This window comes from Macrotis lagotis, chromosome 4 (genome assembly GCF_037893015.1).
Source record: "Macrotis lagotis isolate mMagLag1 chromosome 4, bilby.v1.9.chrom.fasta, whole genome shotgun sequence".
Taxonomy (NCBI): domain Eukaryota; kingdom Metazoa; phylum Chordata; class Mammalia; order Peramelemorphia; family Peramelidae; genus Macrotis; species Macrotis lagotis.
This window is the reverse complement of record NC_133661.1, coordinates 181,571,715-181,597,577: the sequence shown is the minus strand read 5'-3', so window position 1 is coordinate 181,597,577 and position 25,863 is coordinate 181,571,715. Positions and strand designations below refer to the sequence as shown.

The following is a 25,863-nucleotide window of genomic DNA, read 5'->3' as shown; positions in this document are numbered from 1 at the left end:
ATGGAGTCCATGTGGTGGTGAGCAGTCACAAGCAGTAGAATGTTGACCGGACTGTAGAGATGGCTGAAGGAAGAGGGACTGAGCGCTAGAGGCCTGGTGTGCCATGCCAGGAAAGCAGAGGACCGGGAAAGGCTGGTGAATATTGTGAGTGATCCAAGTTGATGATACATAGTGTAGAGAAAAAAATATTCTGACCATTTCCTAATTACCCAGCCTGGAATTTAGAACTGAATCCTTACCCCTGGGATTCATATGACCTGCTCTGAATGGATGGTCTATCCTGGACCAAAGAGAGTGGATTCTTAGAAGGGAGAGTGATCTTGGGGACTCAGGCCTTTGGGAAACTCTGGGTTGGTGACGTTGGGGGTCTTAATAATTATTTATTGATTTAATTTGGGGCTTCAATGACATATTATCTGGAATATGACATTCTTATAGGCAGAGTCAAAACAAGGAATTGTTTTACCCCAAGATAGGGTTTGGGAAATTGTAGTTTCCCTTTGTCCCTATGGTTTGAAATTTTGCCACATCTTTTCATTAGAGTTTAGGGAGAGGATTAAGTGTTGTAATGAATTAAATATAGCAAAATGACCCATTTTAAAAATTATTTTTAATTGTTAGAAATATGCATAATAGGGGCTGCTAGGTGGCGCAGTGGGTAGAGCACCAGCCCTGGAGTCAGGAGTACCTGAGCTCAAATCCGTCCTCAGACAATAATTACCTAGCTGTGTGGCCTTGGGTAAGCCACTTAACTCCATTGCCTTGGAAAGAAAGAAAGAAAGAAAGAAAGAAAGAAAGAAAGAAAGAAAGAAAGAAAGAAAGAAAGAAATAAAGAAAGAAAGAAAGAAATATGTATAATAAAGACAGACACCAATCCTAGAGAGTTGAGGGCACTGATCTGAATTTCTTCCTTTAGCTTTAAAAAAAAAACTTTATCATTTTATTTGTTTTCCAATTATATACAATAGTAATATGTACCCATCATTTTTTGCAAGGCTCTGAATTCTACAATTTTCCCCCTCCTCCCTTCCCCCCCCCACAGTAGGCTGTCTGACAGTCTCTACATTGTTTCCATGCCATACATTGATGTAAAAAGATGAGAAACCTCAAGAATAGAGAGAGAGAAAAAAAAAGTCTTACTTCAGTCTATGTTCAGATTTCAATGGCTCTGTCTCTGGGGTGAGTTGCTTTCTTTATCATAAGTCTACCAGAGAAGTTGCTTCAATATTTTCCCCACAGTTGCTATTACTAGCTGTAACTCCACTCTATTTCCACCTACTCTCATTTATTCTATTCTCTCTCTCCTTTCATCTTGGCCTGTCCAAAGTGTGTTGCATCTGAGCCCTCTCCCTCGATCTTCCCTCTCTTCTATCATCTATTTCCCCCCCTTCCCTCCCCCCATTCCCCCTCATCCTGTCCCTTTCCTCCCATCCTTCTCCAGGGCAAGACAGATTTCTTCACCCTATTAAGTGTGTATGTCATTTCTTCCCTGAGCCATTTCTGATGAGAATGAAGGCTCACTCATGCCCCCTTGCCTTCCCCCACTCCACTCCATTGAAAAAAGCTTTTCCTTCACTCTTACGTGAAATCTCTCAAGTTCGTCTTCATCTCCTTTTCCTTCCTCCCAGTACTTTCCCCCATTGACTCCATCCCTTTACCACATCATACCATTATATTCTGCTCCTTCCTATGTCACATATATATATATATATATATATATATATATTATATATACTCTTTATAACAGCTCATATAAATGAGAAAGTCATATGAGTTATCAATGTCTTCTTCCCATGCAGGAATACAAACAGTGCAACATCACCAAGTTCTTCATAGTTAGTCCCTCTCTTCCACTCCCTCTATGGTTCACCAGAGTCCTGTACTTGGAGATCAAACTTTCTCTTCAGCTCTGGTCATCTCAAAAGGAAAATTTGAAAGTTTCCTGTTTCATTGAAAGTCCATCTTTTCCCCTGAAAGAGGATATTCAGTTTTGCTAGGTAGTTGATTCTCGGTTGTAAACCAAGATCTTTTGTCTTCCGGAATATCATATTCTAATCCCTATGAGCCCTTAATGTAGATTCTGCCAGATCCTGTGTAATCCTGACTATGGAGCTTCAGTAGTTGAATTGTTTGTTTCTGGCAGCTTTTAGAATTTTCTCTTTGATTTGGGAGGTGGGAATTTGGCTATAATATTCATGGAAGTTTTTCTTCTGGGATCTCTTTCAGGGGGTGACCGGTGAATTCTCTCAATTTCTATTTTACCCTCAGCTTCTAGGATCTCAGGGCAATTTTGCTGTATTATTTCTTGAAAAATGAAGTCTAGGCTCTTCTCCTGGTCATGGCTTTCAGATAGCCCAATAATTTTTAAATTATTTCTTCTGATCTGTTTTCGAGGTCAGTTGTTTTTCCAGTGAAATATTTCACATTTTCTTCTAATTTTTGGCTTTTTTTGGAAGAGTTTTATTTCTTCCTGATTTCCTGCAAAGTCATCAGCTTCCTTTACTTCCATTTTGCATTGAAGGAGTTATTTTCTTCAGAGAGTTTTATTTCCTTTTCCAGCTGGCCAATTCTGCTTTTTAAGGCATTCTTCTCATTTGCCTTTTGTTTTGCTTTGTCCATTAGGCCTAAACTGGTTTTTAACATATTGTTTTCTTCAGTATTTTTTTGGATATCTTTCACCAAGCTTTTGATTTGATTTTCATGATTTTTCTGCATGGCTGTCATTTCTCCTCCCAATTTTGCCTCCACCTTTCTTAATTGCTTTTCAAAGTCTTTTTGGAGCTCATCCATAATCTGAGCCCATTTTCTATTTCTCTTGGAGGTTTTGGATATGGAAGCTTCGATTTTGTTGTCATCTGAGTATGTGTTTTGATCTTCCATGGGACTAAAGTAATTCCCTATGGTCAGATTCTTCTTTTTCTGTTGTTTAGTCATTTCTTCAGCCCAAGACTAGTTTATAGCTTCCAAAGCTATGGGGTTGGTTTTTTTGGGGGGGACACCCCACTGGGACCTTTATTCCTCCAAGGTCTTATGCTCTCTAGCCTGTGCTTTGATATGTAGATGGCCCAGTATTTCCCTCTGCCCTGGGGCTATAAGAAGAGATCCAGCTTGGTTATTTAGTATGGAAGCCCAAACTGCAATATCTGAGTGTAGGCAAACAGCAGAGAAATCTCTGCAGACTTGCCTTACGGTCACTGGGGGTGCAGGCTGCTTTCTCCCGATTCTCACTGCAGATTCTGCGGCCAGTGCTCCCTCACTCCACTTTCATTATGGTGGAGCAGAGTTCTCTCACCACCTCTTCAAGCTGTTGCTGGTGATCTCTGGGCTGTGCTGGGCTGGGCTGGACTATGCTGCAGCTTTTCTTTCCAACCCCCAGGGTCCTGGTGAAACACACCTTTCCCATGGAACTTCTAAGTTATCTTGGACTGGGAAAATGTATCACTCAGTCTTTCTGATCCTCTAAATTTTGGCTAGAGCCATCCTTTGTTTTGGGGGGGTTTGAGGGGTTGGAGTTCCCCAGAAATGCTGCCTTCACACAGCCATCTTGGCTCCACCCCGCTTCCTTTAGTTTTTAATCCTGTCTAGCTTCCTTTGCATGAAGAGGATCATGGGAACAAAATGGACTTTGTACACTCAGCTTCCACATAACTACTGTGTAGGTTTCTTTGTCAGACCCCCCCCCCCCAAATTCCCCACTCCCCAAATAGGTTTTAGGAGTACAAGATCTCTTCATAATAAGACATTACAGGGAAACTACATGGAATTTTTAACCCTATCAAGACAATTCTTTGGATAATGGATTTCATATTGGTTCTTAATGGAAGTAATAAAAAGGATAGACTTAACTTTCGCCTGGGCATTCTAGTTTAGCAATTCATTAACTTTCCTTAGTTGGATATCATGGTTCATAGTCTCTGATATGGATGAAAAACTGTCAAAGAGCTGAAGCATAGAACTATCATGGAAAGGAACCCAGAAGCACCACAAGACCAGTGAAGTCATCTACCAGCAGCCAGGACAGCAGCCGGCAAAGATTCCTGGCAGACTAGGACATCAGTAGCCCGATAACATTAAATCTGTGAGTTGCTCTGGCCACCTGGGTCCTTTATGAATGCCCCTTTGCATATGTGCCTAGGCCACATGTATTCCCTATGTGTACCATCCATCTGTTCTTCTTGGTAATCAATCTCTTTTCTCAATGAATGTCTAGTGACTTGGTAATGTCTAGTAAAGTATAGTGCATGGGAGAGATTTTCTTGCTTAATTTGCCATATTGTTTGATTAAATGGTTTTTTGCTTTGAGTTAATGTGTCATCTGACTGACTGGTAAAAGTAAACATACAATGAGGGGCTTATGAGCTATGGTTTTGAGTGGGTGATGTCTCACCCAATACTCTTAACTTACCAAACCTGCTCCAGGAATAATTAAATGATATAATAATAATAATAATAATAATAATAATACCTCCCCAGTGCCTTATTGTGATGTGTAGGAAGTCTTTTAGAAGGATATGTCACAGTGTGTCCTGAACCAAGATTACTTTTCTGGGGCCCAAGTGTAAGCGAGGTTGCCTCATATGTTAAAGCATAATACATGCAACTTGACTATCAAAAAATAAGAATATATATATGATGGAGAACAGAATTTTCTATCATTCAAAATATATTCATTTTTTGAAAGCAATATTTTTTTTAGGTTTTTGCAAGGCAAATGGGGTTAAGTGGCTTGCCCAATGCCACACAGCTAGGTAATTATTAAATGTTTGAGACCGGATTTGAATCCAGGTACTCCTGACTCCAGGGCTAGTGCTTTATCCACTGTGCCACCTAACTGCCCCATGAAAGCAATATTTTAACATCAACATTCTGGTCATGCTAGATGACTACAAATTATGGAATATCACAATTCAGAAAAATCAAAATAGTGAGTAACACAAAGGTGTTATGTCATTACTGATTATGTAATAACTATAAGAAAATCTCTTCAAGGAAAATTGGGGAGTCTTGCCCATAGAGTGAGAGGAATAGCAAATGGCCAGCCTGTTTGCAAAATATTACAAGATCTAGATGAAGCTTAATGGAGGATTTTGGATGAGAAATTATAGTTGGAAGGAAGTCCAGAGTGCAGCCTGGAGAGGAGTAAGTCTTACCTGCCTTGGTTGTCCTCCTTAAATACAAGTTCTGGGAGAAGTCATTCAATCAAAGGGAAAGACCACAGAAGTAGTGATGGGTAGTTCCAAAGTGTAAATATTTTAATGTTGTAATGAGGTTTCTGGAAATAAAACAGGGGCATGGGAGAGGAAATCTGGAGAGAAATGATTAGAAGATGTAATATTATCTTAAATACAATCATCTTAGATACAATTCATAATGAATGCTTGCTTAGATATTTCAAGGACTTGTGATTTTTTAGTGTGAGTCCTTCACTTCACCAACACAGATAACAACCCCACTATTTGTTAGATGAACTTTGAGAGTTCCTGTTGTCAAAAGATTTATTACTGGGGCGGCTAGGTGGCACAGTGGATAGAGCACCGACCCCGGAGTCAGGAGTGCCTGAGTTCAAATCCGGCCTCAGACACTTAATAATTACCTGGCTGTGTGGCCTCGGTCAAGCCACTTAACCCCATTTACCTTGCAAAAAAACCTAAAAAAAAAAAAGATGTATTACCCTATGTCCAACCAAGTGACAAACCTATCTGAACTTAATTGAGTCACTTCTAATTAGTGAGGTCTGCCAGAGCTTGGGTTCTGTTGGCATTACCTTGAAGAACTAAGGATTACATTCACACCACAATGAAATATCAAATACAGATTTACCTGGAAGTTGAACTTAACTAATGTATATTGAAAAGAAAGAAAGGTAGAAGTGAATGATAGGAATAAAATCTGGAAGAAGAGGAGGAAGGAAAAATATATTAAATATTAAGATGACCAGAAGACCCTGGAAGTTGGGGCTTCCAGGGAACCTGATGGGGCTCAGGTTCTAGCTATATTTGTCCTAGAATATGTCTCCATGGCAATATCATTTCATTATTGATCAAGAGAAAAAAGAAATGGATCACCCAATACTCTTAACTTACCAAACCTGTTCCAGGAATAATTAAATGATGTAGTAGTAGTAGTAGTAGTAGTAGTAGTAGTAGTAGTAGTAGTAGTAGTAGTAGTAACAATAATAATAATAAATACCTCCCCAATGCCTCATTGTGATGTGTGGGCAATCTTTTAGAAGGATATGTCAATGGAGCAAAGCTTCAAGTATGGATCTGAGGAAAGATGCTATGTCTGTTGACTGAGGACCAATCTAACTAAGTTAGAAAGGATCTTCACAGAGAGACTACAGAAACTTTCAATATTAAGCAACCAAATCAAAGAGAGATTCCAATCTTAGTAGATTAGATGTTGTAGATGAGTGTCTTCAAGGATCCTTGAAATAATTTTTTTAAATTTTATTTATTTAAGGCAATGGGGTTAAGTGATTTGCCCAAGGTAACACAACTAGGCATTAAGTGTCTGAGATCAAATTTTAACTCAGGTTCTCCTGACTCCAGGGCCAGTGCTCTATCTACTGTGCTACCTGGCTGCGCCAGATCCTTGTAATATTGAAGAAGAATTAGAAGCTGTGACTAGGAGTAGATTAGTAAACTTAACAACTTAATTCTTTTTTTCTGAAAGAGTAAGGTGTTAAAGGCATCTATCTGCACACAGACTTTTATAAAACATCTTTTTGGGATATGAGAGGATAGCCTGTTCAACCTAAGTAGACTAAAGGACCTTTGTATTGAATATATTCTAGGTTCCAAGCCATCCCTTCATGGATATCCCCAGTGAGATAGTTAATGTCCTTTGTAAAGTATGAGGAGTATACTTGACCTGGGAGTATATAGTCCTTGACCTGTTGATCCATTGACAAATGGAAGGTGATTCTTTTGACAATTTTTTTTCTCTTAAGAAGCTCTTATTGTCTCTCCCACTTCCTCCTGATGAAAAAAAAAGGAGATACAATGGCAAATTCCTGGGTTCATGGTCCTAGAGAGAAGAGGAATAATTCTTCTCAAATTGTTGAACATGCCTCCTAAAAAGAAGAGGTGCAACCACATGGCCCAGGGCTTGAACAATAAGAGACTGAACTATGTTGTGGAGGAGCAAACCTGGACCTTACTACCCACTACCGCCTTGAATCAAACCAACTGTGCTGTCCTGATGGAAAAAGGAATGATTCTCTAGCATTCCAATAGCAAAATTTTGAAGTTGGTAATCCAAGCCTTAGGATCTAGACGACTATGTAGGTCTCTGGAAAAATAAGGGGCTTATCTCTGTTGGTCACAAATATGTCTCCCTCCCCAGGAAGTTTCTACCACATGATGGCACTATGAGTCTGCAAAATTGTAAAAATCCCTAAAAGGTAGAATTCATCTAAGAGAGGAAAGCTCCTGTGTAGAAGGTCCTTGGATCTTTTTTGGTCCTTCATATTTTTTGCATGATTTCTATGGGATGAAATAAAGGTCATCTTTTATCCAATATATATTACTAGCTTGAGTGCTTAAGAGAGCCCCATTATACACATCAATAGAGAATAATAAATGAGCTATATTCTGAGATTTGCAGAGAAATCCCTGGATGAAGGTTTCAACTAATATGAACTGTCCCCTAATCTGTGGATAACTAGAGCCAAGGAGAGAAGGCTAGTGAAAGGAGAATCAGGAATCAAACAGAAGCTTAATTTCAAAGTAAGGGAAATGACTTGTAAGCAAGGACAGGATCTAGACACATGTGCCAAGACCCCACCTCTGGTAGAGGGACCTAACACATTGTGAGGAGATCTCAATACTTAGACTAACTATTCCCCAGTGAGTTGTAGCCCTGACAATGAGGGGTAACGACAAAAATGAAACAAGTATGATTCATAGCAGGGCTTCATGACCAGAATATGGATACTTGTCTGAGCTTGTTCTGTGTGTGTCCAAGCACAGAGCTTGGTCTAAACAATGCAACGATTATGTGATTTTGCCAGAGGGTGATTGCGAAGGGTTGTTTCTATGCTAATCTGAGGACATAGCTTGCTTGATGGGTATTAGCTCTGGAAAATAGGGTGTCTACTAATATCTTGACAATTAATGCAAATATTCACCAAGACTGAAACTGGTCTAAATCCAATATTAGAATTATGGACCAGTTTTAATTATGTTGTAATACTAATAATGAGTTTATTTAGCTTTGTAAGATTTTCAAAGTGTATTTCCCACAATAAACCTGTCAGTCTTGGTTCTAGGACCACATTTAATAGGAATGAGGCAGAATGATACAATTGAATTGGACTTAAATCTTAGATATGGACAAGTAGACAATTTCTCTGAGCCTCCATTTTCTCATCTGTAGTACTTACTTCTCAAAGTTGCTATGAGGATCAATCAATAAGAATTTATTGAGTAGCTATTATATGCCAGGAACTCTACTAGTCTTGTGGACAGATATAAAAGCAAGATAGTCCCTGACCTTAAAAGAATTATATTCTTTTGGGGAGGGAATAGGTGCAATATGTTCACAGATAAGTAAATGAAAAATATACACAAAAATAAATATAAAGTCAGTATATGGGAGTACTAATAATTGAAGTAATCAGGAAAGGTCTCTTGAAGAAGTACTTTATTTGAGTTTTGAGGTACTCAAGAGGTGGTTGTGAAGTGAAAAAGCATTCTAGGTATAGGAGACAAGACTGAAAAAGCAAGGTGTGGGAGATGAAATGTTGTATATGGGGGAAAGCAAGATAGTCAGTGTCTAGAATATAAGAGTATATGAGGAGAAGTAATGAGAAGTAAACCTGAAAAGATAGCCTGTCAAGGAATTGAAATGGCAAAAGAAAAGTTTTCTCCCAGGAACTCAGGAATCATTGAAACTTCTTGAGCTGGGGATATAGAAAGATCAGACTTGTGCTTTAGGACGGTCAATTTGCTCTATGTGAAGAAGATGGATTACAAAAGGAGAAAGGCTGGATTCATCGAGACAAACAAGGAGGCTACATAATGGTAAAAATGACAGAAGATGACAGCCTGTACTAGGTTAGTTACAGTGTGAATAATGAGAAAAGGACAGAGATATTGTGGGGAAAGTATCTCCTACTTGGCAACTAGATGATACATTAGGGATGAGAGAGTAGAAGGTTGGAAATATAAGATGAATGAAGGATTAATGGTTTCTTTAATAAAAATAGGGAAAAGACATTATGGATTATGTGGGGTTAGAGGTACCCATAATCCATACATTCAGGTGATACATCAGGCAATTCGAGATGTAGAAATGGAGCTGAGGAGAGAGATAGAAGCTGGATATTAGGTTTAGAAGTTGGATGCATAAAGACAATTAGTTGAGTCCATGTAAGTAGATGAAATCACTTCTAGATAAAGAACAGTGCCCAAACAAGAAAGATATGAATATCACATAAGGGGCAAGACATGATCAACAAAGAAAACTAAGAAGGAGTAATCATACAGGTAGGAAAAGAGTAGTGTCACACAACCCAGAAAGAAAAGATACAAGGGATAGATGGATAATTCACTAGATATATCAATAAAAAGATTATTGTTGACCTTAAAAGAACAATTTCACTTGAGTACGTGGAAAGAAACCATTAAAAAACAGCATACAAAGTGAATGGGAAGTGAGAAAGTGAAGACAATGAGTTTAGATAGCTTTTTTATTTTTTTAATTTGGTTTCAAAAGGGAAAAGAGATATAGAATTATAGCTTGAGGGAATTGGAGAGTCGAGTGAATTTGTTTTAAGGATGGGGAAGACAGGACTTATTTGAAGGCAATAGAGAAGGAATCAATGGATAAGAATATATTGAAAATTAAGAAGAAACAGGAAAGACTGAAGGATAAGGTGTCAGGAGAAAGGAGCGAATCTGATCAAAAATATGTGTAGAAGAGTTGTCATTAGCTAAGAGGAGAACATCTAAGCATTCAAGATTGGAGTAAAGAGGAGAGAATGTGATATAAATTTAAAAAATGGAACAGGGGCAGAGAGTGTAACATGAGGCAAGATCCTCAAATGAGATGGAAGAGGAAGAGAGTGGCCTAAGTAGCTGGAGAGAAGAGAAACTTTGAAGCAACTGCTATAGGAGTATGATGATGTTTGTCCTTCATTCTCAAACTAAACCCTGACATCAAGGAGGTGATGCCATGACAAACACAAGAATTGAATTTGAATGAGGTGGTACTTTGCTAAGTCACCAGGCTCATTTTCTCTTCCACAACCATCTGGGTCAAATGGCCAGATATGGATCAGAACAACTGGAGATGGCTTTGGATGCCAATCAGGGTTAAGAGACTTGCCGAAGGTCACACAGCTATTAAGTATCAAGTGTCTGAGGCCAGATTCGAACTCCCATTGTCCTGGAGTCCTTCTGACTCCAAGGCCAATGCTTTATCCACTATACCTTTAAAATAAGGGGTTTGAATTTGGTGACCTCTAAAGGCCACTTCCAGATCTAAATCCATATATCTATAAGGAATATTATCCCATTTACAGTGAGTTTACAGGTCAGGTCAAACCCTCCTCATCTAGCAAGAGTAAGAAAGAAAAAGAAAAACAGACAAACACAGAGCTTAGAGAAGAAAGGCTATTTTTTACCTCCCCATCATCTTTGCCCACATATTTTCTTTCTCATTTTCTCCCCTCTAGATTGTAGAACAATATGGAGGTGTCGACTTCCTGGTTTGTGCTGCTGGAGTTAATCCCTTAGTAGGGAGCACACTGGAAACCAATGAGCAGGTCTGGGACAAGGTGAGAACTTAGGAGTTGGATTTAAGATCATATTCAATGATCCTGTTGTGCTAAAAATATGTAATGTGGGCACAAAGTCACTTTCATTATTGTCTCATGGAACTGATAATCTACAACTCTCCTAATTCGAAGAAAACAGACACCCATCCTTTTGGGCTTTATCTTTATCTCTATTCAGGATTCCTCTGATGACCAGATGGAATGCTTTCTATCTCCTGAAAGGCCATTTTCATTTGCCTGGCACAGTAATCAACCCTCCTGCATGGGACAAGAAGAATCTCCAGGACAATGGGAGATTTCCCAACCCAAAGAATAGCTGCCTTTATACTTCCAGGAAAAATATTCTTCTCAGATCCCACAGTCCCAACATCAGTCACAAATCCCAGAGAATATGCCAGATTGGTCATTCTGTTTCCTTCTATCTTTCCTGGTCTTGACCAGAGAGACCTTTAATATATATGGTCTCACCCAAAAAGGAGTGTCAGGGCCTCAACTTCAGTCCATTATTATTATTATTGAGCTGCATTACTGTTACTGACCCAGAGTGGCTATATTTAACTTTGCTCAAAGTGAATGAATACCCTCTTCAAGGAGTCATCATAAAGGGCACATCTGTTTAAAGCCCCTTCTATTTTTAAACTACCCTGTTCTGTCCCTTGGGTCGCCTGCATTTAATCAGACCTATGAATTAGATTGCCTGTATTACCTTTGTTTTTGTTTTCTCTTACTCTGTTTTAGAATGGGTTGACTTGGATAGGGAGAAGTCACTGTGGAAGACATAATTAGAAGAGGTTTTCCTAAATTGCATATTCATGGTATTTCAGTAGCCACTTGGGCAGGGATCATATTCCTAGATTCCTTCTTCTTGAGGATCTTAAGTAGAGAATTATCAACATTTCAGGCACTTTCTAAAGGGAAATTTATAGAATTCAAGGTGACGAATAAGAGTAGGAAATAAAAAATAACCATATTACATATTCTTTTTGTTCTGAATTCAGATTCTGAATGTGAATGTGAAATCCCCAGCCCTGCTACTGGGTCAACTGTTACCTCATATGGAAAAAAAGGAGGTTATGAAATGGAGGAAGGGGGGAAAAGTAGGTTACTGGACATAGGAGCTGGACCAAGCAGAGCAGGAAAACTGGGCTGTGAACAATTAGATGAGCTCTCATTAATATGGTTAAGGCTAAACTAACTCTCTCAGTCCCTCTCCCTCTGAACCCTGAAGTAGGGATTCTGTAAGTGAAGGCTGTTCCACTTTTACGAACTGTCTAAAGATGGAATGAGCTTATATTGGAGAGTAGTAAGTTTGTTAGTAGAGCTCCTCAACCCGAAACTGGATGACCACTTGTCAGAGAAATCATAGATTTCATGTTTTGGGAGGGGGGGTTGAACTACATCATCTTTGAGGTCAAATATGACTCTTCAATTCCATAATTTTCTAATTCCACCTAGTTGTTTTTCACACGGATCCACGGGACACTGTCCTTTCCCATGTTCAGAAACTCTCCAATACTTCACTACCTTAAGGATTCAGTTTCTACTGATAAAATGCCACTAAATTCCTTTTTCTTATCATAGACCTTAAACCCTCCTCCTACTAGCTTTTACAGCTTCTATATCACTGGAAAAGTTAATCTTTTGAGAATATGTGGTATCTCAGCTGCAAGCATCCCATTTGTTCATTTCCTTATAGGAAAGGTTCTGTGATCCTGGTATCATCACTTACAGCCTATGTTCCAATTCCAGTAAGTGTTATCTTCTTTGAACTTGGTTGAATAGGCCACAGTAAATACATGATAGACATCCTGGATTCTAATAATAATCCCTTTATGCCTATATGTTGCCATATATTTATGAAAATATATTTTCATCTTTTATATCATTCAACATTTATCACATCCTCTTGGAATCTAGGGAAGGTCTTATCCAAATATGATAAATGTGGAAGTCCAAATTCAAAGATATTTCCCCAACCTATGATAGAGCTAAGATACAGAAGCAGCCTGGAAATATTTCTTATTCTCCAGTCTCAGTTACCTTTGCCTGGTTTTTCCCACTGTAGAAGTTGGGTCCCTACAACATCAATAAAGCCGCATTCCTGAGCCTCACCAAAGACACTGGCTGTAGAGTTGGCCTCAAAGAACATCCGGGTGAACTGTCTGGTTCCAGGTCTTATCAAGACTGACCAGCTTTGTGGTAATAAGACTAACAATACTCCTCTAACCCTCTCAACATCCTTACTGAGAATTACATTCTTGATTATGTTAAGTCCAGGTCAACTCCTATGGAGACACATTCAGATCTGGGAGGCTCCATTTTAGGCTTATTAATCGATTCTAGACTTTATATGCTGAGACTCTCCTATGAGTAGACTCTCCTTTTCCTGTAGCAGTATATGTGCTTTAATCTTCTTTGGGGGGGAGGCTAGGTGGCGCAGTAGATAGAGCACCGGCCCTGGAGTCAGGAGTACCTGAGTTCAAATCCGACTTCTGACACTTAATAATTACCTTGCCTTGCCTTGGGCAAGCCACTTAACCCCATTGCCTTGCAAAAAACAAAACAAAAAAAAATCTTCTTTGGGGAAAAATAGTGCACAGTGACCTCCATTTCATTTCCCTAGGAATGAATAGGTTTGATAGTGTTTATCCCCCTTTTTTGTCCCCTTGTGATCCTTCTGTCTAAGCACAATGAACCTTTTGATATTTTGCTTTTGTTCAGCTCCAAGAAGACACAGCCTTGATAAATCAAACTAAGAAACTATATGGAATGCAGAGGTTAATAATTCTGGAACCTCATTCAGGAAGAAAGAAAATTCTAGGGCAAGAGAGATTAACAGTCTTAGATTGTGGGTTGTGTTGTGGATTGGGTTGTGAGGTAGAAATAGGAGTACCCCAAGAAGAGTTCACTATATATATCTCTGTATGGAATACTCACCCCCAAGTGGAAAAATCATAAAGATGGAGACCATCCTGGACATTCCCCTTAAAACTACAGAGAGAGAGAGAGAGGACAAGTCTAACTAGAGTCTGTTTTCTGATCTCAGTTTTATTTCTCTTCCATCCAGGATTGGAGAAACCAGAAGATTGTGCAAGGATTGTGTCATTTCAGATTCCAACTATATCACTGGAGAGAACATTGTGATAGCTGGCTTCTCCCTCAGGATGTAAGAAAACCTATGGAGGAACATGAAGCCATACCTCTGGGTGTTAAATAATACATTTGATCCTGGGAACTGAATAGAAGTTAGGTGAAGGTATAAGAGTGAATGGAAGAAACCCAATAGAGCAGTAACACTCAGAGACTAGAAAAGGGAAGGAAAGGGAAAGGAATAAACATTAATACGGTACTAACTATATGCCTTTAAGTACTTTACTAATCTGAAGCTGGAGCTTAGTTGTAGATAATATGTAAGTGCTCAGAGGCCTATAAATTGTTTTCCTGGTAATCTCTAATTTAAATTTATAACATGATTCAAGGGGAGAGCAGATGACAGATCAAGAACTTTATCTATTTCTTCATAAAATATACAAGCTATCGTATCTTAATATCCTCAAACCCATTTCACTTCCTTAATCTGTTCCCCAGAATGCACATGTTCTGTCGAAATCTGACTATTAATGGGAGCTCCTAGGAAATTAGATTATGGTTAAAATGTGATAGGGATTAGTGTTTATTTAGGAACCTAAGGTAAAAGAAGGGTACCTTTGTAAGTGCTGAGGAATCACTGTCTGTTTGAAGCTTTTCTTATTTAAAATAAACTTATTTGGAAATTACTAAAATTTATGTCTTGGAAAAAAAAAAATCCACCAGTCTGTTGCCTAGAAGTTCTCTCTGTGAATTAGTGCTACTTCTGTCCAAAGAGATTAAATTGCAAAGGGAAAATAATTTATCTTTCCTTTCCATATTATTTCCTACATGTAGCAGCAAATGTCTCTTTAAATGAATAGTATGTATATGTGTGTGCTAGTGTGCTTGTGTGCCTCTGTGTGTGTGCATGTGTGTGTGTGTGTGTGTGTGTGTGTGTGTGCATTCGTGTGTGAGATAAATCAATGTTCAAGTTAGGAAAGGAAAAAGAAATTCTAGTTACAAAACTTATATGCCCAAATGAGATTTTTTTTGGAAGGATATTATTTATAATTGATTGGATCTTCAGGAGGACTAGAGACAGGAGACAGAAAATTTTCAGGTCTACATCTTAAAAAGAACCTCCACCTGCCATCTATTTTCCCATCCTTTAGATCAGATGGTTGGACTTTAAGGACATTTCCTCAATTTCTTGGTTCCCTGGGGATTCTGAGGCAACAATTCTTTTATTTTTTTTTTTTAGCTTTTTGCAAGGCAATGGGGTTAAGTGGCTTGCCCAAGGCCACATATCTAGGTAATTATTAAGTGTCTGAGGCCAGATTTGAACTCAGGTACTCCTGACTCCAGGGCCAGTGTTCTATCCACTGCGCTATTTAGCCACCCCATTAAATATATTCTTAAGCTAAGCTTTGGCACCAGAACAATGTCCAGTATATAGTAAAGAATAAATTCTTGATTGCTCTCTGATCACTCTAATTAGTTAAATTGGATTGGGGGCATAGAACTGAAATGCCACTCAAGTTTTGATAACAAGAATTCTAAGATCAGAATCACAGAATTAATTAAATATATGAGTGAGAAGAGATCTCATCTGGCATCTTGTCCAAGTTATATACAAAAAGAATCTCCACTAGAATTCTGCTCTCTGCTTAAAGACCTTCAAGAAGGGGAAGCTCACTACACCTAGAAGCAGGTCATTCCAGAAATGTCAAATTCTTAGGAAGTATTTTTCTGACATAAAGACAAACTTGGTTCTGCCCTCTGGGATCAAACAGAACAAAGAAATTCCTCCTCCACATGACGAGATTTCAAATACTTGAAGACAGCTACTGTCTTTATTTCTCCATGTTAAACCTGTCTTGCTATTCAACCAGTCTTTTGTCATAGACTCAAGGCCCTCATCATCCTGCTTTTCTTCCTTTGGACATTTGCCAGTTTATCAATTCCCTTCTTAGATCATATTGCCCAGAAATGAACATAATATTCCCAATGAAATCTGACAAGGGTAGAATACAATGGGATCTTAAGTCAATTTAGGAATATGTATAAGACCAAAATAGCTGAGAACTGTTGTATAAAATTAAAAGGTAAATTGAGGCACATTTCTTCACAAGATAACATTTTACAATCAAGACAGGTGACCTGAGAATAAGATGAATCAATGGATTACCTCAATTTATGGCAAAGACCAAGAATTGCAAATGCAACTTATTTTTATAAGCATACACTAAAACTTGTACAGGGTGTGACATCATGGGATTAGGGACAATATGACTAATTATATAGCTGGGGTAAGGGAAACAACATGATTAATGAGTTCAAGTCTGGTAATGAGGGGCTAGCAATGACTCCCTCCTAAGCCAAGTGACTAAGAAGTGTTCATTGTTTGAGTCCAGATCTGGAGATAATAGACCAGAGTTTTTAGACAGCAAATTAGACATCCTTGAAGGATGGTTTAGTGGTATCAAGATAATAGACTTGACTGCCTTATGTCAAGTAATTTCTCCCAAGACTAGAACAGTGATTAGAAAGAAAATTGTATTTCTAAACATAATCCTTTACCAGAAAGCTAAATTCTAAACTAAGTTCAGAGACAAAGAACCCTGGCTATGGCAGTTACAGAACAAAATCAATTAATTGTAAATAAGATCAATAATAAATGATAAGAGGATCAATAAATCATTTCAAAACAAAGTCGCATAGGTATGTAGAATAGTAAATAAAAGTATACTAAGGGAATTCTCTTTATTCAAAATTATTTGTTCTTTGTTAGATGAATGTCTTCTTTTCAACAAAGACACTTTTAAAGAAGAAATAATAAGGCAGCTAAGTGATGCAGTGAATAGAATAGCGGCCCTGGAGTCAAGAGGACCAGAGTTCAATTAAGGTCTCAGACATTTAATAATTACCTAGCTGTGTGACCCCAGGCAAGTCACTTAACCCCATTGCCTTGCAAAAATAAAAAAAATTACTAAAGAAGGAATAATAGTTTTTTTTGAAATTATACATATAAAGGGGCAGCTAGGTGGTGTAGTGGATAAAGCACAGGCCCTGGAGTCAGGAGTACCTGGGTTCAAATCCGGTCTCAGACACTTAATAATTACCTAGCTGTGTGGCCTTGGGCAAGCCACTTAACCCCATATGCCTTGCAAAAAAAAAAAACCTAAAGAAAAAGAAATTATACATATAAATGTTAATTTTGTCAAAAGGGGATTGAGAAAGAAACTCCTAATACAAAAGAAAGTAAATATTAAGAGTAAAAGGTACCTTCAATATAACTATATATAAATGTATTTTGCAAATCTATATTATCTTGTAAGCAATACTATTAATTTATATTCACAAAGAAAGGATGGCTCTTACAGTTACAAAAATCCTGAATAAGAATCTATTCTTATATACATTACAAAAAAAGTCACAGCAGTCACCAACTAGGAATTCTGAGATGTCGGAGTTTAGCTAGCATGACTCTAAATCCTACATTATTCTTTTCCTCTCTCTTCACCACCTCATCTTGCCAAAGTCTTATCAACTAATGGACTTTTCTTCTTGTTCCTTTCCTAGAGACTCTATCAATCTTGGGTCCTCCTTCCATCCCAACGACCCTAAAGGTTAATGGAGATATCTATAATCTCCAGAGTCTTGACTTCTCTTTCCATATTTTTTAATGATTCTACTTTCCTGTCTTAGATGGATGCTTCTCCAGCTCACCCACAAACCCCAGTTTCAAAAAAAATAATACAAGGTGGCACCATGTACATAGCACTGGAGCTGGAGTCAGGACTACTTGAGTTCAGATCAGACCCCCAACACTTAGTATCTCTATTACTTAAATTCTTATCTGCCTCAGTTTCCTTACTTGTAAAATAGGATTAATAACAATACCTATATTCCAGGGTTTTTGTGAGGATCAAATTTGATATTTTTAAAGCATTTCAAAAACTGCTCAAAGAATTGTACAAATGCTAGCTCTTATTATGTCATTATGCAAGCCCAAGCAGGATCTTATTAGAAAGAAAAACAAAAAAGGAGGAAAATTCCAATTTTTTTTTGTAAACAAGTTTCATGAGACAACTGTCCTTTCACCTACCACCTTTTATTTCTCCCCTGACTTTGTCCAGGTTGACTGATTCCCTCCCCCCCCCCCATTTAAGTCACTGGAATGGGAACTCTTTCACAACTTTCACAACTCCTACCTTTGGATTTGATTACTCTGTGATTTCTGGTTCAGTACAACAGAGCATTCTATTTGCTCTCAGACATCACCCCTTTTTATTTAAGATGGTTGTCTCTAGATGACCTAATGCAATGTATTTTATTAGCAAGGAGCTATCTTGGCTTCTAAAGAGTAATGTGGGTTGAATTAGTATGACTTAGATATTATGATTATATATGTGACAGCTGTGCCTTTAACAAGGGAAGTTATTCTAAGAGTAATGTAAAAAAGGAGTCTTTCAGATAGGAAAGATACTTAGTAAAGGTGCAGGGGTGGGAGATGGGAATTAAAATATGAATGATGGTGACCAATACCACCATCATTATTACAACCACCATTACTGCCATCAACTGCTAACTATCACTAACATTTTTATAGTTATTGAAGTTTTCAAAAACACTTTCCATATTGTTATCTCACTTTGAGCTTTTTGAAGTAGGTGCTACAAGAATTTTTCTCATTTTACAGATGAGAAAACTGAGTCATAGAGAGGTTAGGTGATTTGCCAATGAGAAAGATCAATAGAGGAAGAATAGACAACACACTTGATGCAGAGATACTGAGGATTAGGAGCCCTATGTTGACATGCCATGAAGCATGGAGCAGTCTACTGTTTTTCTGGTGCATGTTTCTAAAATAGTTCTAGAGAAACTTCTGAGACTTATAAAACTTAAAACCATACTGAATTTATAGTGATTCACATGTGAACAATAAGAAAAGATGGATTAGATTAATAAATCTTCCAGCTAAGATCAGTGATTGACTAGATGAGGGAAGAAGGAGAAAATGCAGGTATGGGAGCATAGAACAAGAGTAAGCAGAAAAACGAAAGAACCCCCAAACTATAAATGAAGTAAAAATAGAGTCTCAAACTCTTAAGATTGAAGGAGTATTGGAGTTTTCACCACTGGACCCTAGAAGATGAAGTATTGTAAAACAGGGAAGTGTAATGGTGCAATGGAAAGACTACCAGGACTTGGGTTCAGATTCTACCACTTATGTTATCCATGTGACCTTTGAAAATCACTTACCTTTCCTGGACCTTTGTTTCCTCATCTGAAAAATGGAGAGATTAGACTAGGTCTCCAAGGCCCCTTTCTATCTCCCCATCTATGATCCTTTAAAGGAGTTTGGATAAGACTTCATACAAATGAAAAAGTGCACAATGGGTGATTGTTTGGTTTCTATTCAAGAGCTTTTTTCTCAGGTTCCAGATGAGGAAAATCTGTTTGTAAATTGGATTTGGGCAAGAGGCTGCTAACTCCTCATCAAAGGTAGCTATGAGTCCTATGGAGAGGAGAGTCAGGCTCCCTGATGATAAATAAAGCCTCACTCATATGCTCCCAGAGAGAGTCCTCAATTTAGGCAAATATGCCATTGTCATGACATTGAACATCAAAAACTATGGACAAGACTTGATGCCTGAATAGTTTATTTTCAGCAGGTTGGGAGAACAAAAAGCATTCTTCAGTGATCTACAAAGTGCATGAAATGCATTTTTGTCACTACTGTATAACTCTGTATATATAAGTTACAGGCTATCTCCCCTCTAGAGGAGGGTTAGTTAGGCAGTCAATTGATAAGGGTATAGGGCATGTTCAAGTACCTCTGATGTGATGCTACCTAGTCCTTTTCAGAACTTTCCACCTATGATGTCCACCTAATTCTCACCTGTGGCTCCAAGAATCTGTAGCATGCACAGTGATCACATCCTGGCACACTATTCTGGCAGATAGGTTAAACCAGATTGAGGGATACTGAGGAGTCTTAAACTCATCAGTGAGTTGCGGGGGGGAGGGGGAGGTAGAGTGTCTATTGAAAACATGTGAGAAGTCTTCCACTCATGGAATGAGTGGATGAGAACAGTTTGTTCCAATGGTCATGAAGACAGCTGAAGCTGGCATTGGGGAGCTTTTGTTAGAACTTGGTTAGAAATCAAAGATGCCAAGGTCATCCACTGCATATAGAACCATCACCAGTTTTCTTGACTCTGTCTTGCTACTGGACAATAATGACTTTGGAAGAAAGTGAGACTAATGATTTCATGCAGCTCTTCTTCACTTAAATACAATTTATACACAAATTCAAAGACATAACCCATATCACTCTACCATTACTATCTCAAAGGCCTGTGGAGACAGGCAAGTGATGAAGCAGCAGGTGTGAATACACTGGGAGCTGTAATCACAACCCTAAACACAGGGACCCAGACCATGGGTCATTTCCCCACCGAAAGCAGCAGTGGGATTCAACAGTCCCCTGAGTACTTGAACAGCCCTTTTAAGGATCACTCTGCACAACACCTGATATGAGGAAGGGGCTGGAGAAGATGCCCTAAAAATTGTCGACCTTCCCAACCCTGGCCTGATTGTCGTGGCAGGTGGGGATCCTACCCTGCAGTCGAAACACTAAAACATGTACAAAAACTTCTTCAAAGAAAATTCCACTCATCACTGGACCATAGAATGTGTATACACTCATAGACAAGATCCAAGACGAATAACTTTTATTGCAAGAGAACTCAATAGGTATCATATCCAAATAAGAACCCTGAGTGAAACAAGGCTGGCAAATGAAGACCAGCTTACTGAAGTAGGAGTTGGATACATGTTTCTCTGGAGTGGGCGCAGTAAAGAGGAGCTTGTGAAACTGGGGTAGGTTTTGCAATCAAGTCAACAAGTTTGAATGGCTACCAAAAGGAGTGAACAACAGGCTCTTGACAATGAGATTGCCACTTGAAGGAAAATACCTTGCCACCATTATCAGTGCCTATGCTCCCACTATATTGAACTCTGATGAAGTCAAAGAAAACTTTTATGAAGACTTGAAAATCCTTATCATCAATGTACCAAAAGAGGACAAGCTTATAATTCTGGATGACTTTAATGCTAGTGTAGGCACAGACTACCAGACATGACAGGGAGTCTTTGGGAGGAATGGAATTTGAAACAACAACAGCAATGGCCACCTACTTACTGGAGTCTTTTGCATCTCAAAGTCTTCTCATCACAAACACTGTCTTCCATTTGCCTAAATGTAATAAAACTTCCTGGATGCTCCCTCCCAGTAACATTGGCATCTAATAGACTATGTGACTGTAAGGAAAAGGGACAGATAGGATGTGAGAGTGACAAAGGCATTGTGTGGTGCACAGTGCTAGACTCATTCTCTCCAAGATAAATATTCATTTTAAACCAAAGCACAGGCCCCAAGGCAAAGTGACCACAAGAAGAATCAATGTTAAGAAAGTGCTTCTCTGAGTGGGTACAGTTTGTTGCTAACTTGGAGAGAAAGTTAAGCTAACATCCAGCTGGCAATAAAGTAGAAGAAAAGGAGTATGCAATTTTGAAATATTTGGTAAAAAGCATTGCATTGCTCATCTGGGTCAGAACACTTGTAGACATCAAGACTAATTTGATGAAAATGATGAGGAAATACAGAAGCTGCTAAGTGAAAATCACAGGGTTTACCAGCAGGATAGCTCATTCATTTCTAGGAAAACATCATTTAATTCCATCAAAAGTAAAATACAAGTGAAATTTAGAGAGATTCTGTATTCTTGACTAGGTAAGTAGGCAGATGAAATTCAGTTTTATGCATATAGTAACAATCCAAAGTGCTTTTATGATGCCCTGAAGGCTATTTATGGGCCAAAGACATATGGTGCATTCCAGCTACTTTATGCTGATGGAACCACATTGATTAATGATAGGGTCAAGATACTAGAGAGATGGACTGAACACTTCTCAGAAATTCTTAACCAACCTCAATCAATGCAGAAGCCATTGATTGTTTATCTCAAGTTGAAGTCAATCCAGCCCTAGTTGAAGTTCCAACTAAAGAAGAGATTTGCCTGTTTGTTGTTTAATTGAAATTTTATTTTATTTTTCAAATTTACATGCTGTGGTAGTTTTTCAACATTCATTCATTTGCAAATTTATGATTTACATATTTTTCTACCACTCTCCCTTCCCATGGTGATGAACAATTTGGTAAAAGTTGTACATCTACTTTTGTGTTTAGCATATTAGTCCTTTTTGCAAGAGGAATTGGAATTAAGGGGAAAGAAAGAAAATCATGAGATAGGAAGGAAAAACATATGGGAAATTTTTAAAAAGTGAGCAAAGTATGCATTCAGATTCATGTTTTTTTCCTCTGGATTTGGATGACATTATCTATAGCAAGTCTCTCAGATTTGTCCTTAATCACTGAATTGCTCTGAGGAACTGCATCCATCATAGTTGATCATCTCACACTACTGTTGCCAATGTGTACAATGTTCTCTTGGTTTTGCTCTTGAAGAAGAGGTTTTGAATGTCATTAGACTCCTTTCATGTGGCAAAGCACCTGGTGCTTACTCTATTCCAGCTGAGATTTACAAAGTGTGAGGTTTAATACTCATACAAAAGCTTTCTGATATTTTCCAGGTTATATGGCATGAAGAGATTATCCTCTAGGAATTCAAGAATACCTCCATTGTCCATCTCTATAAAGGTAAAGGGAATAGATTGTCCTGTTGACAATCACAGAGGTGTTTCTCTTTTAGTCATTGCTGGTAAGATTCTTGTCATAGTCCTTCTCAGTAGGCTGATCTTATACCTGGAAGATGGTCACCACCTTGAGAACCAGTGAGGCTTCAGAAAGAGTCAAGGAACAGTAGATATGGTGTTTGCCACCTGACAACTCCAGGAAAAATGCCAAGAGCAGAACAGAAGTCTGTACACAACTTTTGTAGATATGACCAAGGTATTTGATACTGTCATTCATGAGGGCTTATGGAAAATTATGTCAAAATTGGTTGCCCAAAGGAATTCATCAGTATTGTACATCAATTTCATGACTGTGTCCATGCCCAGGTTCTGGATAGTGGACAATGCTCTTGTAATTTCTTGGTCACTATTGAAGAGAAATAAGGCTATGTCCATGGTCCCATGTTTTTTAGCTTGATGTTTTCAGTCATGTGATTAAAAGCCTTCACTGAAGATGAACACAGTTCCAAGGTCAGCTACATAACTGATGGTAAATTCTTTGAAAAGGCTACAAACCAAGACCAAAGTGGAAGGAGTATCAGTGTATGATTTTCTATTTTCAAATAATTACACACTCAATACAATCTCTGACACTGAGAAACAACAATGTATGGATCAATTGTCTGCTGCTTGTGCTAACTTTGGCCTTACAATTAATACCAAGAAAACACAGATGCTCCATCAGTCAGCACCACATCATCCATAGATAATACCATTGATTTTAACAAATGGAGAAGTTTTGAATATTGTGGATAAGTTCACCTACCTTGGCAGTGTACTTTCCAAGGAGTGGATGATGTTGACACATGCATTGCCAGAGCTAGCTATATTTGGGAGCCTCCAAAAGAAAATGTGGGAGAGAAGAGGTATTAGACTGAATGCCAAACTGAAGATCTATAGAGCTATTGTGCTGACCTCAATCCTGTATGTCTGGACATGTGCCATGCCAACAAACTGAATCATTTCCATTTAAATTATCTTAGAAAAATTCTGAAGATTACCTGGAAGGAGAAGATACCAGACCTTTCTTGAGGTCCTTTCTTGAGTTTAATTGCCAAGCATTCAAACATTACTACAGAGAGCACAACTACAAGAGGCTGGTCATGTTATTAGAATGCCAGGCATACACTTTCCAAAAAAGACTATTTTATGGAAAACTCAGGGCAAGGGCTCACAGTGGGATCAAAAGAAACAATACCAGGACACCCTGAAGATCTTTCTTAAGAACTCTGGAATTGATTGTGTAGCATGGGAAATACTGGCACAGGACCACCCAGCATGATGTGCCCTCATCAGAGAGAATGCTGTGCTCTCTGCAGAAGGCAGAATTGAAGCAGGTTTAAGGAAATGTGAAATGCATAAGTTTAGAGTAAACACCCCAGGAGTTCACATGGACAATTTGTGCCCAACTTGTGGTAGAGAATTTCAGGTGCATATGGGCCTGACATATGTAACTGCCACACTGCAACTCATATCTAACATATGGATCTTTAATGCCAGGCTAAGGAATTTTCACTTTATTCTAGAGGCCACGGAAAATTTCTAAGAAGGGATTTTTGGCAGTTGTGTGACAGACAGGTTAGAGAAGAGAAAGTGGAGACAAAGAAATCAGTTAGGAAGTTGTTCCAAGTATTCAGATCAGAAGTTATGAGACACTGATCTAGAGTGTTGTTAATATGAATGGAGAGAAGGGGCAAGATATGCATGATGTTGCGAGAGCAGAATAACAAAATTAACATATTGGTTGGGAGAGTGGTAGAAAAATATGCAACTCATAAATTTATCTGTTATCATTGATAACAGAGGACAAGAACCAAACAACCAACCAATCAACCAATTGATAAGCATTTATTAGGCATCCCTATGCGCTAAGGGCTGAAAATATAAAGAAATCAAGAGAGTCCCTGTTCTCAAAAAGTCCCAGGTTAATTGAAGGAGAAAACAAACCACTGTGCACAAGCATATATGTGGAATAAATTGGAGATGCTATCTAGAGGAAATTCAAAGGGATCAGGAAAAGCTTCTTATAGAAGCTGGGATTTTAGATAGTACCTGAAGGAAGCCAAAGGAGCCAGTTGATAGAGATGAGGAGGAAGAACATTCTAGTTATGGAGGAAAGGCATTTCAAAGCCAGTGAAAATTGCCAGATTTGGAAATGGGAGTTTCTTGTTCAAGAAAAAGAAAGGAAGTTAGTGTCACTGAAGATGTAGGGGACAGGGGTGGTGGTGTAAAATGTATGACTGGAAAGGTATGGGGGGACAGGTTATGAAGTGCCTTGGATAACAGCATTCTTAGAGAGAGCTGAGCATGTCTTAGAAAAATGGAAAAAGTGTTTCAAAGAGAAAAATAAGGAGGGAAAACAATCCAATGATAATCCTTTCTCATGTGTCAAGGGGTTGAAGGGTGAAAGAATGTGACCCAGAAAGAGAAGAGAAGAGCCAATGAAGCTTTTGAATCTGTAATAGTAAGTTTGGATTCTCTGATGAGGCTGCAATCCTTTGTGCAGGAAAGGAAATATCAAGTCAACAAATATGTATTAAGTATTATAATGTATAAGGTCATGGAGACATAAAGACAAAAAAAATTCGTCCTTGATCTCAGGACTTTGCTTTCTAGTGGATATGCAGTTAAGTTAATACAAAGTATATTCTAAATTATACATAGTAAATTTGAGGCCACTAATAACTGGGAGATGAGGGAGTCAAGAAAGGTCTCCCGGAAGAGATGGCACCCAAGCTGTATCCTGAAGGAACCTAGGAATTCTAAAAGATGAATAAGAGGAAGGAGCATATTCTAGATATGGAGGACCTATACAAAGGCATAGAGATGGTAGATAGGAATTCAAGTATGAATGGGTAATGAGTTATATCACCATCACCACCACCAACAACAACAACTAATAACTACCACTGACAGTTATGAAGCTCTTCAAAGTTCCTTTGCATTTGTTATCTTGTTTTGAGCAGTAAAGAAAATTAAGAGCTATATGGTCAACTGTAATGAGCAGTAGAGGTTGGTTGTCTTCCTGGTACATATTTTCAAATAAGGTTTGGAGAAACTCCTGAGACTTAAAAACCTAAAAACACTACTGATCTATAGTGATCCACATGTAGATAAATGGTATCAGAAGGAATCTTTCTGATGATAATCCATAGCTAGAAGAAATAACTAACATGCTTACTGACAGTCAAGACCAAAAATAATTTCTACAAGATGGAACTCTGGGCTGAATATAATAAGATAAAACA

General features: G+C 38.3%; 2 long non-coding RNA genes across 4 annotated transcripts in view; one reads left to right on the top strand and one right to left on the bottom strand.

The window, feature by feature from the left end:
- Positions 1–25,863, bottom strand: part of LOC141521866 (uncharacterized) — a 184,203-nt gene that overhangs the window by 38,099 nt on the left and 120,241 nt on the right. The window lies entirely within an intron of this gene.
- On the top strand, positions 3,718–14,656 carry LOC141521865 (uncharacterized). 2 transcript variants are annotated; one of them, XR_012478073.1, is made up of 5 exons: positions 3,718–4,078; positions 10,682–10,783; positions 12,480–12,531; positions 12,849–12,982; positions 13,851–14,656. It is a non-coding gene; the product is annotated as an uncharacterized LOC141521865 (long non-coding RNA). The 2 variants fall into 2 exon arrangements; XR_012478072.1 differs by lacking the exon at positions 12,480–12,531 and having other exon boundaries at positions 3,729–4,078.